The sequence below is a fragment of the Acartia tonsa genome, chromosome 6 (assembly GCF_053477335.1).
Source record: "Acartia tonsa isolate MP-2025a chromosome 6, ASM5347733v1, whole genome shotgun sequence".
Classification (NCBI taxonomy): Eukaryota; Metazoa; Arthropoda; class Copepoda; order Calanoida; family Acartiidae; genus Acartia; species Acartia tonsa.
The window spans coordinates 35,205,774-35,225,262 of record NC_137265.1 but is presented as its reverse complement, the minus strand read 5'-3'; the positions used below and the strand labels follow the sequence as shown (position 1 = coordinate 35,225,262).

The 19,489-nt window shown below is 30.6% G+C and overlaps 1 protein-coding gene across 10 annotated transcripts in view; it reads left to right on the top strand.

The window, feature by feature from the left end:
• The window catches only part of Fak (protein tyrosine kinase 2 Fak), a 277,400-nt gene that overhangs the window by 186,481 nt on the left and 71,430 nt on the right, over positions 1-19,489 (top strand). Inside the window, exon 1 of one of the 10 annotated variants that reach the window (XM_080164517.1) lies at positions 14,297-14,374. The exons of the other annotated variants lie outside the window; for them this stretch is intronic. The gene's annotated coding sequence lies outside the window, so the exon portion shown is untranslated. Of the gene's footprint in view, positions 1-14,296; positions 14,375-19,489 lie in introns of those variants that run through there. 10 annotated transcript variants of the gene reach the window in all.

Sequence of the window (19,489 nt, the reverse complement as noted above, 5' to 3'; positions counted from 1 at the left end):
CAACTTCATATTTGTTCTGCTCCCTATATTTATCTATCTATCATTTTCTTTTATTAATGTTAAACTTTTATGGATCTAAAGATAAGAGGTTAAATTGAAATAAATCCCCTATGATCAATAACCACTTATGTAGATTAAACTAATTGGTTGAAAAGTTTGGGCACTGCTAGTTTTTTTTTAAATTTATCATGATTTTTTAAATGTAGCCTAAGTTTTTAAGTCCTCCAATCAGGGACTGTTGAGATAAAACTTGGATATTAGTCCAATGTACCCTCCCTCCCTAATATTTTTGAATTTATTGATATAGCAATGGTTATTTTTTTAGAATAGAACGTTTTATCAATAAAAAACACACCTGCATTTAACTCTTATAGACAGATGATATTTTTTACATCATTTTCCAGTATCAATTATTCAAACCATCAATTGGATATCTATTTTTTTAAATTCATTATATTATTTTAGGTAAGTCAAAACTACAGCAAATCTTTCTTCAGGAACTTAGATAGAATCCTTTTAAACCTAACTCATAAAAATCTTTCTTGTTTGATCAATACGAAATACCAGTATTAGTTTTAAACACGTGATGCTTTGAGAACTCGAGCTCACCCAAATTTCCTACATAGATCTAACATGATCTTGAAGTATTGAAGGAGGTCCGTTTGTAAAGGTTAAAATTTGGAAGTTCTTTTAAAGTTTAAGTTGTTGCAAATATAGGTATTAAATGAAAGAACCGGCAATGTTCATTTGCCAATGAGGAAAATAATACTTATTGAGACAGTTCGAATCTAGAAATGTAAGTCAAAAGATTTAAATTTCTTCAATTCATGTCTTTACAGAAAAATACAAGAATCACAAGATTGTTTAGTTGCGTAGCTCAAAAACATTCAAACTAATAGTTTTAATCAATAGAAACGTAATTTTATTTGCTTTTGGGGATATACACCAATTTATCGTCCATTATCTTTTCCCTTAAGATCCATAAGTATTTACGTCGACATTGTGTCCAACAATTTTACCTTCTAAAAGAAAAATATTTTCTGTAATGTAATGGTCTGTAACCAACTAATAAGAGAGCGTGGTTATGAACTGTAGGTAACACTTAGACGAAAAAAAATTATAAAGATTATTGTTGCTCTTTTAAAAATGTCCTCGCGTTTTTTTCGCAAAGTACTTTAAATATGCAGAAAAAACTAATGCACTTTGCAATCAATAGAATGTTTGTTTGTCCAAATTCACCAGTAACAGGACGTCTGTCTGTCTGTACCAAAGGATCTCGCTAACAACTGAACTGACATGGTTCTCTTTACAGGGTAGCTTCTTATAGGTCCTGGGAAGGTTTATAATTAATTTGGGGGGGGGGGGGGTGTAGAAAAATATAAAACCCATTTTTTTAAAACTTAAATTGTATATGGGGAGGTAGTCGACTCCCTCCCCCCACCTCCACTGAAAAAATAAAATTTCCCCCCAAAAAATTTTTGTTTACTTTTTCTTTTTAAATCTAAAAAAATGGGTTATCGCAATTAACTCCCCCCTCCTCAAGACGCCACTAGTAATTAATAATAGACTTTTTAGGGAAGCTTTATGATTACTAAAACAAAGCAGAGACACATGTAAAGGACAATAGGTTTGTTACTTTAATGTACACCTTTTTATCTATCTATCTTTCCATTTGATTAATTGTCTGGTGTGTTTTCACTTCCGCGCATTTATTACATTGTAAAGCTATCAAAACTGCATAACCTGATTATTATTATTTAATTCTTTATTTGTCTTAACTATTTATGTACAAAGGGTACATTTAAATTAAAAGATTTATGATAACAATATTAAGTTAAAACTAATAAAAAATATTCTCTTTTAAAAATATGTCAAATTGATGAAAATCAAAAAAGTTGAACAAAACTAGCATATACATGATTAAGGCCTCTGGGGATGGTTAATAACAACGTATGGTCAGACTTTTATAGTAGGTCTTAAGGCAATAATATCCCAACCATTGAATACAAGCAACCCTATGAATTTACGAACTGTGAAATGTAATGAGTTGCGACTGTTTTGGGCCACGGTATTCTCCCTTCTCTTACAATTGATATCGCACATCTGGCATAATAACAGTAGCTACAATTTATAACGACTTCAATTATGACGCAGTTTGGGCCAAGATTTGAACCTATCACCACTCTAGCGACCTGGGAATGCTATAAAAAACCTTTTTAATCCTTAAACTATAATTATTTGCTTTAATATGTGGAATACAATGAACACCTTACTATCTATCTATCTATCTCTACAATCAAGATGATAGTATGAGGAATGTCCCGGCTCCCAGGGATCTTAGGGGATAAGACAATTCATTATAAATTAATGTAAATTATAAACTCCTATTTATGAAAAAATACCCCATCTCTAAATTATAATAATTGATTTTAAAGTTTAAACACAGCTAGATTGTAAATATAAATACAGATCTAATTGAAGTACCCAAAATAGTTTTTAAAAACTTTGGATACTTTCAGTAGTTTTTTTCTACCCTATGTCCTTTCCCTACCTGGAAATGTCCTGTTTTCCCCACAAATCACAAAACACAGATATACTTTGTTTACGCAACTTGGGCGTAAAGTGTTACGCATCCACTGGTGGTAAGAGATGTATAATATATTAGTCTTATTCTCTCTCTTTCTTTTCATAATGAATCCTATAACGGATAGGTACAATCTATAACCGTTACCAGAAAACCGTACGTCCATTTATAACAAGCTGATTTTGAACATTTTGGCAACATTTTTTTGTATGATATAATTGTCCTAGTCATCTCCTTTTAATGTATCCTATATTTGCACAATTATTTGCAAAAAATGATGTACACAAAACAAAACAAATGAATGTTTTCCTTTTAAAGTTTTGACAATCTTAATGGATTTTTATGGATGTTGTCATCCTTGTTTCTTGTACAAAAAGTACCCAATGATGTATTCAACAAAGTGCATCGAATTACACTTCATTGACGTGTCTCTATTTTAATTTACTAGGTCAGATATCATAGAATAATACAGTAGAATAACTAGATTGTAAAATGAATTATTACATAGTACAATCACGTTAGAACAACACTCCATTCTAGTGTACATATTTTAATTTACTAGGTCAGATATCATAGATTATTACATTAGAATACTTTATGGTAAAATGAATTATTACATAGAACAATCACGTTAGAATTACAATACATTGACGTGTCTCTATTATAGTTTACTTCAAGGTAGACTAGATTATTACATAGAACAATCTCATTAGAATTACACTACATTCTAGTGTACATATTTTTGGATTGCTGAAATCATAGATTAATACATTAGAATAACTACTTGGTAAACCAAATTATTACATAGACAAAGTAGATTATAATAACACTACATTGGAATGTCTCTATTTTTCCCTGAATACATTTAACATTTTCTCACATCACGTACTTTGTACTTTTGTATAAGGATGACCATTAGCAAATACAATCATATGTACAATAAATACTAATATTGTTTTTATCAAAAAGATTATAATTATTAAAGATTATAAAAAGGTTAAAGATTCTTACAAAAAAATATTTAATTTACTTACCCTTTACCAGGGATTTAAAGGAATAAGACAATAGCCGATGAATTGATGTATATCCCCAACAATGATACACAAAATTACTTCTTCTGTAGTTTACAATTAGCAATAAAAGTTCCCAAAGACAACAAGTAAGAAAACGTTATCATAAAACTTTGGGGAAATTGAATTGTACAAAAAGTAATGTCCAAGTATGGATCTTGGTGTCAAAATAGTTTCATATCATTAGTACAAACTAAGACAAACTAAAAACAGATTATGATTATTTTCTAGTATGCCTTCGAAACCGATTAATATCCGCTAGATTAGAACCGGTTCTCATCCATGCTGTAAGATCTTGTATAGCATTGTATTACAGACAATTTTCCACGAAATTTTTTTTTTAAATCATAAAATTAATTTCGGCTCCTCGGTTTACTTTCCTAATTTTTAGTTTTACTTTTATATCCGCGGAAAGCTGTCTATAATACGATGCGATAAATAAAAAAGTAACATTTTTTGTTGTCTTTCCATCAAGATTAAGGAATTCGTCAACTACTGAATTAATTCAGTTTTCCATTATAGGGAAGTATCGCATAGGTTCCGGGACGGTTTTAAACTATTTTATCCCTAAATTTTGGTCTTGGGATGGTTTTTGCTTTTTTAGAATCTTCTGAGCCTGGAGATTTCCTAGATACAAGAGGTGCAGCTAAGATTTTCAAATATTTCTAACTATCTATCTATCTATATATGTATAATGTATATCTGTCTGTCTATCTTTCTATCTTTACACATTTTTGTAAAAATATTGTGACAGTTTAAATTAGTTAGACAAACTCTTTATTTACCAGGGAGAGGGATATAGCAATTGCAAAAAAAAACTTTGTAGCTTAGCTCCTGCTGTCTAAAGACATTTATTTTAAATGGCCTAAAACCATCAAAGAACCAGAAAACCAGATGGCTGTTTATTACACTAGTCCCCATAATTTTTAATAAAGTTTTCTTATTCATTGGCTTAACAACTTTGGGGACTTTTATTGAATTTTGATTGGTTGGTTCATTAAGTTGAGTGTCCAAACGTTTCAACCACTGACTGTATTCTACAGAAGGGGTAATTTTCTGTATCATCATTGCGGATGTACATCAATTTATCGGCAATTTTCTTATCACATTAGATCCCTATTATTAAGATTAATCTATAGATGTAGCACGATTATTTACTAAAAAAATCTTCTTTTATACTTTTTTTATAATAATAATCCGTGACATTGCATTTTTTCGTTGGCTATTTTGTATATGACACGTTGCTGAAATAGTTTCATTTCAACTTTTGAAGATATTTTCTTATTGTCTTAAAAAGAGAAAAAATCAGGAATGTAAAGGGACAAGACAATGAAAGACAAATTGTTGATACACAAAATTATCCATTCTGTAGATTACAATTAGTAGTTGAAACGTTTGGACACTTAACTTCAAGAACCAACCAATCAAAATTTGATAGAAGTCCCCAATGTTGTTAAGTCAACGAATTAAGAAAAGGTTATTATAAAACTTATGGGAACTATTGTAATAAACAACCCAATGTCCCCTACCTCCACGAAAAAAATGATAGAATGATAATTGTTTTAGTTGGATAATCTGCCCAATTATCTTTATTTTGGACCTGCTAAAAGGGACAGTATGGATACGTCATCAGACAACCAACCAATTGATTGCATGATCTTTGTCTGAAAATATTAACTATGCATGTTGTTGGGTCTCAACTGATAAATGACCCCACTCCGCCCCCCCCCCCCCCCCTCCTCCCCATCTAACATCAGATTTTTTGTGTTCTGATTAGTCCCCAAAGTTGTATAACAATATTTTCTTAATCCATGGCTTAACAAAATTGGAGACTTTTAATTACTTGATTCATTAAGTTGAGTGTTCAAACGTTTCAACCACTAATTTTAATCTACAGAAGGGGTAGTTTTGTGTATCATCATTGACTTTTACATAAAGTTTTCGGTCATTGTCTTATCTCTTTAGATCCATGTGTACTAATACACTGTTCAGTTATAGAGCAGCTACTATCTAGAATACAAATATGTTTGTATTCTGTTTGTAGATTTGACCAAGTATATTAAAATTTATGGACGAAAGTTCATGTAGAGAGAGATATTTATAAAAATAATCAGGAACTTTTATTCGAAAAAGTCATTGGATGTGTCCCTTAATTTCTCAATTATGGCTTTCATAGGATATATATATTACCAATGGCAGGCCAGTATACATTTTAATTAAACAATCGAAGGCCAGTATGACGTAATTTTTTATAGGCACTCTAAAAAGCCTCTTTGAAAAGGTTCAAATATTTAGTAATCTTAATTAAAGGACATACATGTTAAAGATACTACAAAACAATGCACATTGTCTTAATAATGATTATTTTGTTTCACGTATAATCTGTCCCTATCCGGACCTCAAGGATTATTTTGGCCTGAAATTTTGCTTTTTGATATGTGAAATATTACTTAGAGATAGGCATTAGGACTAAAATAGAGAAATAGATAGATAGATTGTTAGAATAAATATCTTAAAATATAAAATATTACTTAAAGATAGGCATTAGAACTAAAATAGAGAAATAGATAGATAGATAGATAAAATAGATATTTTAATATGTAAAATATTACTTAGAGATAGGCATTATGACTAAAATAGAGAAATAAATAGATAGATAGATAAAATAGATATTTTAATATGTAAAATATTACTTAGAGATAGGCATTAGGACTAAAATATATAAATAAATAGATAGATAGATAAAATAGATATTTTGATATGTTAAATATTACTTCGAGATAGGCATTAGGGCTAAAATAGAGAAATATTTAGATAGAATAGATAGATATTATGATATGTGAAATATCACTAAGAGATTTAGAGCATTATGGCTAAAATAGAGAAATAAATAGATAAAAGTAAGGCCCCTTTGGGTCAAACAAATCTGAAATTAATCCTAAAAATTTTCATTTTACAATCCGCGGAAAGATGTCATAAATAACGAATTAATTTTATATAAGACTTCTAAATAATTTTGAATATAAAATGCATTGTTACTCTACATTTATTAATGTTCGTTTGTATGACAGTTTTTTAAGCTTCGCTATTTTGAATGTTTCAATTTGTCATCCTTGTTCCGTATAAAACTGAAAGAATTAAGAAGTAGAAGAGTATATTGTCAGGGAAGGAGGGAATATTGGACAGTTTATTACACTAGTCCCAAAAAAAATTATAATAACGTTTTCTTATTCGTTGGCTCAACAACTTTGGGGACTTTTAGTAAACTTTGATTGGATGTTTCATTAAGGCGATAGTCCAAACATTCCAACTACTAATTGTAAAAAACAGAAGGACTAATTTTGTGTATCATCATTGGAATGTTCATTATTTATCGACCATTGTCTTATCCCTTTATATCCCTGAAATATTGTACATTGTAAAAAGCCTTACAAACTATTTTTCAATATATCTTATAAGGTCTCATTTAAACTAATACAAATGGTACTTTTACTATTTAATATCGAAGCTACTCCTTAATTATATTAATGTGGGACTTTGTCTTTATGTCTGTTGAATCGTCCGATCCGTGAAAAACTTAATTGTATTTGTATTTGAATTTAGAATAAAAAATATCTTGCTTCCATTGTCCTCTAGGAGTGCAGCTGAGTCCGTAACATTGCTGTTCTTGTTTAACAATACGTTGCAATTTGAAAACAAAACATTTTTGTTGAATATAAGGATTCATGTAGTTAAAGGGATCTTAAGGGATAGGACAATGGCCGATAAATTGAAGTACATCCCCAATGATGATACATAAAATTACCCCTTCTGTAGATTAAAATTAGTCGTTGAAACGTTTAAACACTTTATAAATCAAAAGTCCTCAAAGCCAACGAATAAGAAAACTTTGGAGGTTAGTGTAATAAATAGCCCATTGTCCCCCTTACCTATAAAATAATACACAACTCTTTCGTCCAATAATAAAGGCACAATTTCACATATAAATTGATTGGAATGAGTAATTTATCCTCCAATGTCCTATCCCTGTAAATCTAAAAAACAATTGAATATGAGCAATTTATACTTTCACTATTGTTGCAGCGCCAATAGCCTCTAAATAGGAACAGATATGTCAGGAAAATAGTTTAAAACCACCCCAAGACATCCTGAAAAGCATTACCCATTCAGACCAGACATTTATAAGATTTTTTGCTACAAACAAAAACCCTTGCTACTTTATATTTATCTAATCAATATTTTTTTTCCCTGTCTCTCTCTACCTCTCTCTCTCTTTCTCTCTTTCTATCTATCTTTTCCTCTTTTTACATATTTGTAAGAAGTTGTAATCTTGCAGAACAATAAATTATGTCAAATAGTTTTGAGTAATCATCATTTCTCAAGCTTTAAATAGTTTTCTAGAAAAATATACAAATTGTGTCTTCCTCTAATATAATAAAGTAGTAATGATTTTTGTCTGAAACAAAAGATCTCGTAAATGCTGGTTTGAAGACTTTTTAGGTAGGTTTTATAAGAATCTTTGGGAGGTTTTGAGCTATTATACGTGACGTGCCTTGTCATTCCTTAGTTGTTAGAGGCCTCTAGGGAAATTGAAGTTTTTAAGTTTTTTTAGGTTTTTGGAAAATTAAAAAAAAATGGGGGTCTTATTTTTTTCGAGGGTGGTTGTACTCTCCCCAAAATTAGTTATGAACCTTCCTAAGATCCTACACTGTAATTGATAACCATTTATGGTTTCATGTTATTTTTTATAGGTTGGGGGGCGTCTTAGCATTCACCTGTTGGAAAATCCATTAAGTTTAGCAACAAGCAAGGGAGTATTTAAAATAATTCATAAATAAAAATCACGAAACCTGCCATTTTGAATAAAAATATTCATTAATATCAATAACTATTATTTTGTAATAAACACTTTTATGTTGGACGATTTCTAAAATCAATATGTTTCATTAGTATAACATTACAGTAGAATGCTAGCCAAAGGTAAATTCTATTGTAATTCTATAGGAAAATTAGTAGAAAACGGGTTATTTAGTTTGGGGCATGAAACCAATTTATATTCTTTCTGAATAACATTTTCTTTAAAAAAAACTTTCTGTTTATACACCGATATTTAAGGTCAATTTTGATATCTTAAATACCAACCTGACATATGAAGAAGGGTGAGATGATATTCAATTTAAAAAGAGCTAGAAAAGTTGTCAACATATCAAAAGGCACAAATTTATAATTTGGTCATAATTGACCCAATCCTATAAAGTTTCTTAGACTAGCCTAGGAATTTGTGAATTTTGTGTATCATCATTGGGATGTACATCAATTTTCGGCCATTGTCTTATCCCTATAGATACATACCTGCTTTAGTCGACTTGAACCAGTCAACACAATCTTTACAGGATCCCAACTTTTAAATCCTCGATCCAGGATCCTCGATGTTACTTCATGGTCCCAACTTTCAAATCTGTTTTGTCCCTAACAATCCATGAAAAATGTGATGTCAAAAATTTTGCAGAGTTTGGCCTGTTAAATAAATTGTAAGAGAAACAACCAGGGACACGGACAAAGCTTCACAGAAAACAACAAACCAATCAATTTATACGTTTTAGAAACCCTAATTGTCTAAAAAACATGTTGCTTAAAATTATGTATGTAATATTTATTCCAAATTCTTATCTTTTACTTTGTACAATATACTAGTGGTTGCGCCCCTAGCTTTTAGGGATTCTGTATTGAAAGGGTTAAGAAAAAATAACTAAAAATAGCATAAAACCATCCTAATTAAATTAAATTTTCTAAAACTTATATGAAGCTTTCCGAAAATGGACAAAAAACCTTACTACTTTATATAATTGAATGTAAATATGATGTGTTTTCTGTAAAAATTGGTTTTCCTTACATGTATTTGATACCTAATTATTTCCAATTCTTATTAATTTTAATATTTGGCGCATCTACATTCCCATTGTCATTTCAATGGATATATTATTACTTGGATCTTACACCTGATCTTAATGTTCTCTTATAAAGTGGAACTTACAGCTTGCTAAAATAACGATTTCCCCCTAACACCATCTTTATCCCATCCCCTCACCTCCAACTGGATGAAATAACTGACAAATAAATGAGTTCAATGTTAGCAAGCTAAATTGACGAAATTTATCCACCTATAATATCCACGTATTTTCTACATCCATTGTCATTTTTATATGGTTTATACTTTAAAGCATAGATAGAGATTGTCTGTGTTTTATAGTCGTCTGTGAATATTTTATCTGATTATATATTCGTGTCCGTGGGCCAGTTAAATAAATTGTAATAGGAACTCAGGGTTTTGTAAATATTTTCTAGTAGCGCAGCTACTCAATAATAAGTCATTGCAATGTCTATCATGGACTTTAATTGCATTGCCTTATCCAACTTTATATATTTTAAATCACATCCCACCACTTTTTATAATTTTCTTTTATTAACTAAAATTTAAGGAGGTGGGTCGACCTCCTTAAACCCCGTCTCTCTCTTTAAAGATCTCCTTTTAATTTTTAATTTTATTTTGTTGAATTAACAGCTTAGAAGAAAAGTCAATTGTCTCTGAAATGTAAAGTAGTTTTCTGTTAGTAACAGCTGCCTAACTTTGAATAAACTTATTCTTGTTTGGAATTTTTCTGTTATTCGTCGTTCTATTTTGAAAAACATCGTTATTTAGATAGCTAACTATTTGTATTTTTATTTGGTTGGGATTTATTAATCTTAGGTATACCTATCTAACGAGATGATTAGATATGATACGTGGTAGAATAGTTATTTATTGTATCGTATTATAGACAGCTTTTCGTTGGCCCCGGATTAACATTGGTTTTAATTTTATGATTTTTATTTTATATTTTGTGGAAAATTGTCTGTAATACGATCCTATACATGATTTTTTAGTGTGGATGAGAACCGTTCTAATCCCCCGGATATTACTCGGTTTCGAATATATACTGGGAAGATCTATTCAATTGATGTATAGGTAAAATTTGATAAACCTATATCTGCTTGGTTAAGATGATTGTTGTTTAGCAATAATTTTCCAACATTTTTATTTTAGGTAAGTCTTTTGATGAATAAAACAATAAGATGAATTCTATTGGGTATTGAGCTCCACGATGGAATAACAACAAACAGCAGCGAATTATAATTATAATCCTGTCTGAAGCAAATTTACTATAAAAGTCGTAGGATTAATCTTAATTTTTTTGCTTTTCTCCCTTCCATTCTCTCTCTATCTATCTATCTCTCTTTCTCTCTCTATATTTTTTTATATATCTTTTTAGCTATCTCTCTATTTTTCTATTTCTCTAGCTCTCTCTCCAATCTAACTATATCGCTCTCTCTATCTATCTATCTCTCTCTCCCTCTTCCTTTTTCTCTCAATTCCTCTCTCTCTCTCTCTCTCTCTCTCTCTCTCTCTCACACACACACACTTTCTCTCTCTCTCTCTCTCTCTCTCTTCCAATTAATCTCTTTGTCTATAGTGGTATTTTTTATCCCCAATTTCTGTTGTTATTCTAATGAAAATAAAAAGAGATTAAATCATCACAAAGTCATGGATACATGGAGAGGTTTATGAAGAATTAATTAATATTCCCAAAAGTTCAAAGAAATTTATTAGGGCCAGATTTGTAAGACGTCCCATAGTTGTATAAGGGATAAGACAATGGCCGATAAAATTATTTACATACCCAATGTAGAGTACAGTTATTGGTTGAAACGTTTTAACACTCATGAACCAACCAAACAAAATTTTTAAAAATGTCCCTAAAGTTGTTGAGTCAACGAAAAGAAACCCTTATAATACACTTTGGGGACCGGTGTTATAAACAGCTCAATGTCCTCTCCCTCCTTGTAAAATATTAGACAACATTTATCAATCCTTCTATTCCGGATAAAAATACTTCAAAGTTTTGAATAATTTATGCAGGAAAGAAAAAAGGGGTAGGATATTTTATCTCAAGAAAAATTATTTTGCCTTCAACTTATCGGCCAGTAAAAATAATCATTATTAAGACAGAATATTAGGTATTTATTTTTTTACCAAAAAGAAATATTTCAACATTTAAAATGGTAATATTTGGTTATAATCTTTAAGTGTTTTTTATTAGTGAAAAAAGTTAAATACAAAATATTTATTCTTTAGATATAAAACAACTTTATCCGAATTTATGTATTTGAATTTATTTGATAAATGCAAAACAAAAATTTAATTTCTTTGTCCTCGAACTGCAGGGAATTGGGGAAAGGTATTTTGTGAAATAATTTTGATCAATATTTGAAATATAATCACTACTAGAGGTCTATTCAACTTTGCCCGAAAATAGTTTTAAACCTTGCCCTGGTCTATATAAAACTTCACTGTAAAGGTGAACCATATTAGCTCAGCTGTTAGACAAATAGAGACTTATTTAGACAGATGCTTAGTATTTATTTGGGCCCGTTTTCAGACCAAGGCTTTACTCCCTTTTTTCAACTTCTTTGATTATCCTTTTGTCCTCATCTTTAAAAAGACAGTAAAAAGTTTAGCAAATCGAATGTTAATTCAAGTTTACTCTTTTTATTGCTTACTAAAGGGACACCTCACTGAATAATTTTTATCAAGATAAAAATTATTCAGGGAGGGAAAGGATTATGTGCTGTTCATTACACTAGTCCCTAAATAACGTTTTCTTATTCGTTGGCATAACAACTTTGGGGACTTTTAGTGAATTTTGATGGGCTGGTTCATTTAGTTGAGTGTCCAATCGTTACGACCACTAAATGTAATCTTTAGAAGGGGTATTTTTGTGTATAATCATTTGGTATCATTTGTAGGGAATGTTTTGTATCAGTTTTTTTACGAAATAAATTTCATAGATAGAGTTGCCCTTTGAATAACATAGCCTCTTTTTTACCTGTTTTATGATTATCGCACGCTTCGCGCTCATACACACACAAACACACTCACACAAACTCACACATCTTTTTACTTGATATTTTTACAATCTACTTTGTCAAATTTTATTTATATTTTATATTTTGCTGCTTAGAAATTGTTTTTCTAAGCATTATTTGTCAATAGGAGGCACAGATCTTGAGGCATAAGACATTGTGAGATAAAATGATGCACACCCCCAATTATAATGAATATAATACCCCTTTGGTGTATTAAAATAATAAGTAGATTTATAAAATACTTTTTCATCTGATTCTAAAATGATAACTTGTACTTGCTGTCAGGGATGTAGGGGACATTGGGCTGTTTATTACACTAATCCCCAAAGTTTTCTTTTTCGTTGGCTTATCAACTTTGTGGATTTTTGATAGGTTGGTTCATTAAAAGTACAAACATTTCAACCACTAATTGTAATCTACCGAAATGATAATAACACGTATCCTTTGGGAGATGTACATCAAATTAAAGGCAATTGTCTTATCCCTTTAGATCCCTGAGTTGCTGTGCTGCTTGTGAAAACTCTTGTCCTTGTTATTTTACGCGCAATCTTTTGAGGGTCAATGCTAGCAGCATAATTTGTTTTATCAAATACTTTAAAGAAAACAAATTTAACAACCTTTTTAAATTTCTTGTCTTAGCCTCGCAAGTTTAATAAAAAATCTTTTTATTAAGCAACAAGGATGGCAAAATACATAGAGAAACTATTTTATTGGAATTGTTGCGCCCCCAGATTTTTTAGGAGGGGGGAATTGATTATTATTTTTGGATTTGGGAGCCTCTAGGGGCTTTGCCCTTTACAATGAGTTTGCCTGCTAAGGTGCCTTTAATTTGGCCAAATAATAGTATGCAAGTATGTAGTTTAATGCAATGCAATTGATTGTGAAACCTTTCGATGGAAATCTCAAATTTTCCTCAGTAATAAGTTATACCTGTTCATATGACAGGGCATTATCTTTACAATAAGCTAAAGAAAAGAACGAGATAAAATAAAATATTTTTAAAGTAAGTTTTAGCTCACACGACCGTTACAGACCACTTTAAGATGTTAATTTTATAGTATCTACATTTCTAAAACTATGAATTGACCGACCAACAACAGACAGACAGACAGAGCAATAGAGTATCTCCGCTACAAGAAATCTTAATTTTGTACAAGCAACCCTCATTTAAGTCCAATTTTTCATATTAAGGTCTGTTCCAGTCATTTTTCATACCTAACACAACATACCTTTTTGTGCGAAACAAATTGCTGAAGCGAGTCTATTTTATAACTCTACCTTTATTCTCTCTAAACTAAACTAAGGGTGGTTTTAAATCATTCCTTGCATAAAAGTAAAAGGATGTCTGTCTGTAGTTTAAGATCTTGCTAACAGCTGGACTGATATGGTTCTCCTTTACAGTACAGCTTTATATACTGGGTCCGGGGAAGTTTTGGAGGGACGATTTATCTCCCCCCTCCAAAGAAAAGGTTTGGAAGATTGGTATTTTTTACTTTTTTTACAATTAAAACTGAAGTGGAAGGTCAACTTAACCCCCCAACCCAGCTATAAAATTTACTGTTAGCTACAATATTATAAGCATATCAACTTTAAAGGATCCGAATTTTTTTCTTAATTTTCATGAATGTTAATTTTTCCAGAATTTTCTGACTGATAACGAACTTAATAAAATTATTTAGTATTAAAGTTACCTAAGCAAAGATAAGAGTGAATTAAAGTAAATAATTTGTGAATTTAAAGAATTTTTTATAGATAGGTAAAACATTTTTGTACTTTAATTTTGTTGTTTATGTATTACACCATCCTAGAATGTAATTTCAATATTAAAGTAAAGCAATAGAGGAGGAAGGGAATTAATAAATTTGTAATAATTTCATTTGGTCAATTCTAAAATTTAATTTGAAGGAATAAAAAGTTTAAAAAACAAATATCTATTAAAGAATTAATATGAGGATTAATTTCACAAATTTAAACTTTATCTGTTTTCTATATTGGGTTTTATATCTGCTTCTGGTTATATGTCTACTTTATGTCTATGTTTACATATAATAACGGTTACCGCCCTAGAGGTCTCTAGAGGCACTTGAAGTTGGTGAGAAACAGGGGATATGTTTCGACTCCCCAATTTTTTTTTTTGGGGGGGGGAGGTGAGGTAACTCTTTCTTGTGCTATTTGTGCTATGTGGTACCATTCCCTAAAATAGTTATAAACCTTCCCAGGAACTATGAGAAGCTACACTCTAAATGAGATCCATATTAGTTCAGTGCCTAAACACAGACAAACAGACACAGATCTTGTATTTTTCTGTCTTTCTATCTTTGAGGTATACCTAATTTGCTGTCTATCTATATATCAAGTTATCTATCTATCCAACATTTATCTAACACTTTTACTTTCTCTCTAAAAAGTCTAAAACATTATAATAAAAGAAGTGAAATTTATAGTTGTATCATAGAAAAATTACAATTTTGGCTACCCAATATTCTTATGTTTTATTACTGTAAAGATTATTCCTAGAACCTGCCTTAAAAAGCAGGGATCGAAAGGGATAATGGCCGATGAATTGATGTCCATCCCCAATGATGATTTCCATTATTAATCCTTTCGTAGATTACAATTAGTGGTTGAAATGTTTGGGCAATAATCTTAATGAACCAACCAATCAAAATTCAATAAAAGTTCTCAAAGTTTCTAAGCCAATGAATAAGAAAACGTTAGTATAAAACTTCGGGGACTAGCGTAATAAACAGCCCAGTGTCCCCTCCCTCCCTGCTTACAAAGACAGTATTTGCTGCTATAAGCTGCTGTGTGTCAATTAATTTTTGAAGAGAAAAAAAAGAATTTCTGACCTTCACACTGTAGGGCTTAAAATCTTTATCATAAGAAAAGAAACAAGGATAATAACATCCGAAGATAATAAGCGAAGCTAAGGCATATAAAAAGAATGGCCAATCAGATGGAAGACAAAAGTAAGAACAATACATAGATATACGAGCAAAATAAGTTTAAGAGTAGTAATGGATATAGGGTATATAGCTAGCTAATATGGAACTCATTAATTGGTCAGTTCGCAAATAAGGGAGAAGGGAAGGGGATGGGGTAGAGGGTTGATGGGGGGTATGGTTATTTTAGCCAGCTACGAGTATTACTTTTTGCAGAGTACATGAAAATCTGGAACAACATAAAAGAAATATTATATCGATTAGGGTAGTTGTTCAGTAGTCTATCTTTGATAATATTCGAGAAAATATTCCGATGAAATCCATAGCATTACCGATATAGACCAACAGACCGAGAAATTTATAAATTAGATAGTACATTGATCAGCAAAATCTTCACAAGAAATTCAGCACGTATATCTCAAATAACAGAGAAGAAATAAAAGTTTCTCCTAAACAGAATTTTTATATCTTTAGAAATTAGGCCATCTCTCTGAAATATCAGCTAAGAAATTCACATTTCTCCCTAATTTTATCTAACAATCGGATAAAGTAGAGTAACTTTGCTCTAATAAAAATAATGAGAAAGTGTGAAAAGAAACATTCGAAACTTTAAAAAAAACATTAGCATGAATGGATCAATATTATACTGACACTTACCGATTAGATAGACATCAAGAATTTAAGAAACTAACTAACTCATTCAGCAAAATATTCTTAATATGGGGCGACATTACTACTAACAAAGGGGGGAGAGAATATTTTTGGGGCTTCCCCAAAATTTCTGTTTTGCCTTTAAAAAGCTCTGAAAAGTACAACTATTCTACAAAACAAAAATAAAAAAATTTGTCTCTAAACAATTTTGTCTAAAAACGCCTTTAAGCTAATTCAAGTTTTTTTTCTGAAACTAAAATGATAAGCCCTAATCCTGAGAGATCTTTAAAAGCGTACATCTGATAGCCCTGCGGGGATTTTCATTTGAATCTTACTTGAAACATAACCTAATCTAAAAGAAATATTAATATTTTTCAAAATTAGAATATTGGGGGGGGGGGGGGAAGTTATGTTTTCTAAAAATTTGTTATTTAAAAAAAAATTCATGATAAATGTCCCTGCCTCCTTACAGGGGGTGAAAAGGGCCCATGTGTGTATTTGTAATATATACAAATGGGTGGGACACAGATACAGATTCACACAAAAATCTTTGTGGGTGGGGGGGGGGGGGGGGAGATACTTTATTTGTTTATACTTAGTGTTAGATAATTTAGCTTAAAATCTTCTGTCTGTATTAATTGTCATTTTTTAATCAAAATAAATTATTTTGTGCATTCTATAGTCATCAGTAAATAATTAAAACTGCCTGAAAAGTTGGAGGCAAAATTAATTTTATCTGCAGGTGGTATATCCCTATCCAAGAGCATATGTAGTAAGGGAGGGATATGTTATAATATATACAGGGTGGGGTAACTTAGGCACCCAGGGAGAGGGGATGTTCACACACACACACACACTCACATACATATATGCTCAGCTGTTTTCTGTTGTTAGTCAGAGTGCCTTTATAGGTGTTCTGTGATTGTGTGAGTGTGTGTGTGTGTGTGTTAAATAGTAAGTAAAGCAACCGGTTCTCTACGCTTTTACCCACCCACCCCCTTTTACACACATCCCCCTGTCTTATTTACGTGCTACTCCCTCTCATAAATTATACTCCGTTGTCTCACTCACTCTCCCTCTCTTGCTCTTTCTCTCTCTCTCTGTATAATACTCTCTCACTCTCTTTACTCTTTCTCTCTTTTCTTAAAGTGTAAAAGCAATAGTTATTAGTTAAGTTAGGATTGTTGTGATGATTTTAGTTAAAAAAAAGCTACATATACAGTGAAAATTATAAAAAATATTGTATTGAAACCCCCTTAGAATTATCAAGTATTTCTGTTTATTTAAATGTTTAAAAGCAGTGAAAACATGTAATATAGTATTTAAGAAATATGTTATATTATTTATATATTGAAAAATTTATTTGTGCAACTTATTTGCTAGTAAAAATTATATATTTCAGTAATAATAGAGAAAACTGAAATGATTATAATATAAAAGAAAATCTAAAAAAGGCTTTAAAAATGTTTTCTTTTTTGGAGGGTAGGAGGGATGAGGCTTGTTTTTTTGCTTAATTTTCTTAATGTGGTAAACTAAACTTTCTTGAAAATATCCTAAAGCCTGCCCAATACAAAGACTCCTCAAAGTATCAAATTTATAGACACACAAACAGACAAACGTACGAATACTTTATACAAATTGTTTAGCAATAATTTTTGCCTGAATGAGCTAAAAATATTTTATACTGCAAAAAAATGTTTGAAAATTTGCAACCTAAAAATGCTTTGACCGTAATAATAGGATGTTCTATGTTATATTTGTTTAAAATTATTTCTAGTATGGATGCGAAACCTATTAATATCCACTGGTTTATAACAAATTCTCAGCCATACTGAAATATCATGTAGATGATCGTATTACATACAATTTTGCTCGAATACTAAAAAATCCTAATAATAGCTTTTTAATATCATTGATTGGTCAGTTCGTTCATTAAGTATGAAGGGAGGGAATGGTGTAAAGTGAGCTGATGTGGGGGGGGGAGGTATCGTTATTTTAGCCAACAGCAAGCATCACTTTATTAGAGTGGTGCAACATCGAGGTAATAATACACCGATTCTAATAGCCTATAGTGCTAAAAATAATTTAATCTTTTACTGTTCTGTTATACCTAATATTTGTATTTTTAAAGTAATGAATTATATTTAAATCTAAAGATAATGTCATGTAATTCATTTTAAAAATGAATTTTTAACAATCTGGTTCAGCGATAGAGGGGTAGGTTAATAAAAATAAAATTTATATCGATTAGAATCTTCTATTTTTTTCTTATTTCAAGCAACTTATTGTAATCTTATACTTTTACAATTTGGGGAAGAATATTTTTTTTTCTTTCATTGACTTATCCTTATACCCCTTATCTCTTCAATAGATTGATGGATTGTTCATTGAAAAAACATAAAAAAAACTTTGAAGAAAAACTATTCTTCAGCTGTATTCTAGTGGTAGTTTGAAATATTATTAGGTTTCCATTTTTAGAATTAGAAATATTCTAATATATATATTTTTATTTAACATTTAAAAATTAGTAGGTAGGTATATACAAGAAAATTATAACTAAATTATGATACACCACCTTAAAACAGACAGGGAGGGTTTCAAAGAAAAAAAGTCACACCCCTCTTAAATTTAAGGGGGGCACAGTGGGATCTTTTGCCAAAAAACGGGACATTAAGGGTAGACAAAAGTAAACATCAATAAAAAAGCTTGTATTTGACGAAATGATGTTATTTCGTTTGCCTTAACTCAAAAATAACATAAATTTTGCTCCTGTTAACTTCTAATGTGCATTTGGTAAGTACGTCTGGCGGTTTTGGAGGAGCGAAGCGACCCTATTTTTAAAAAATCTATAAACCTTCATAACTTTAGTTAGGATAGGAATATTTTAACAAAATAAACGTCTATGTAAATATTTCTTCAATGCAAACAATGTTTGTAAACATGAATATAGCGTCAGGTGCACCCAGTTCGAGTCCCGGCATTTTTAGGTAGGTCCAGTATAAGTAAAATAGGACACTAATAAGGCATGTTTTCTAATGTTTTTTTTTACAGATATAAACAACAATAACATAATTTTCAAAACACTTTTGATTTTGTGTTAATACCTTTATTCTAAGTCTAGCTATCTTCATTTAAAGTTTGTATAAGAATATAAACATAATTGCTTATATTATATTCTCTCTCAAACGTATATTTCTCTCTCTCTCTCAGACGCATATATAATGTTTTTGCAATATTATAATTAATCCCCGAATTTGAATTTCTGCTGAACCAAAACC